This window comes from Wasmannia auropunctata, unplaced genomic scaffold, assembly GCF_000956235.1.
Source record: "Wasmannia auropunctata unplaced genomic scaffold, wasmannia.A_1.0 LD336101.1, whole genome shotgun sequence".
NCBI lineage: Eukaryota > Metazoa > Arthropoda > Insecta > Hymenoptera > Formicidae > Wasmannia > Wasmannia auropunctata.
In genome coordinates this window covers 5,967,500-5,968,299 of record NW_012026789.1, presented here as the reverse complement: position 1 = coordinate 5,968,299, position 800 = coordinate 5,967,500, and positions in this window count along the sequence as shown.

Sequence of the window (800 nt, the reverse complement as noted above, 5' to 3'; positions counted from 1 at the left end):
GACGTGTGCTCTTCCGATCTCGTGTCAAACGACACCCTTATAATTTTGCATTTCAACATTCGAATACATAGGCTCACTCCAAATATTATAATGTAAAACAAGAATGAATTTCTGGATCCTCGATAATGCGAACTATAGTATTTAATAATTACGACATAAAACTGGGAAGAAAGGAATACTAGTATGAGATTGCAATTATTAGCAAAATCAATTAAGCGTACGGAAAATATATTAATACTACCATTCTCTTGAATAATTCATAAATTCCAAGTATACTTGAATGACATATTCCTCATGATCATAAAAATGATCTTTCTATATTATAATAATAAAATTTCTTTGTTAAATTATATTCTCGCATATAAAAGCGAGTAATCTCACAGCGTAACGCTTAATTGACATGCGCAGAAGACATTCTATTGTCTCGCAGCAGCGGCCGCGCGCCGAGCCGAAATGCAGGTAGGCGACCGAGCGGACCGCGCAGTCTAAAAGGGCCACTCGTCAAGTACAAACGTTTTAGTGCAGTCTAAAAAGATCCTTAGCCAAGTGCAGTCGTTCTAAGCAGTTAGAAAGAGTTACTCGCTGAGTCCAGACGTTGTCTCGAGAATTCTAAGTCTTGCCAAATCATTACTAGTTCTTCGCCGAATCCTCCTCGAACAACGCTCTGCGCCCCAGTGAGAAACAATTTGTCGACCCGACGTCGATTCGACGTCGAAAAGTGGGTTCGAAATGAGATCGAAATTGACATCGACATCGATGTCTTTTTGACTCCCACGTCGACCTCCTGTCGATTCAAACTA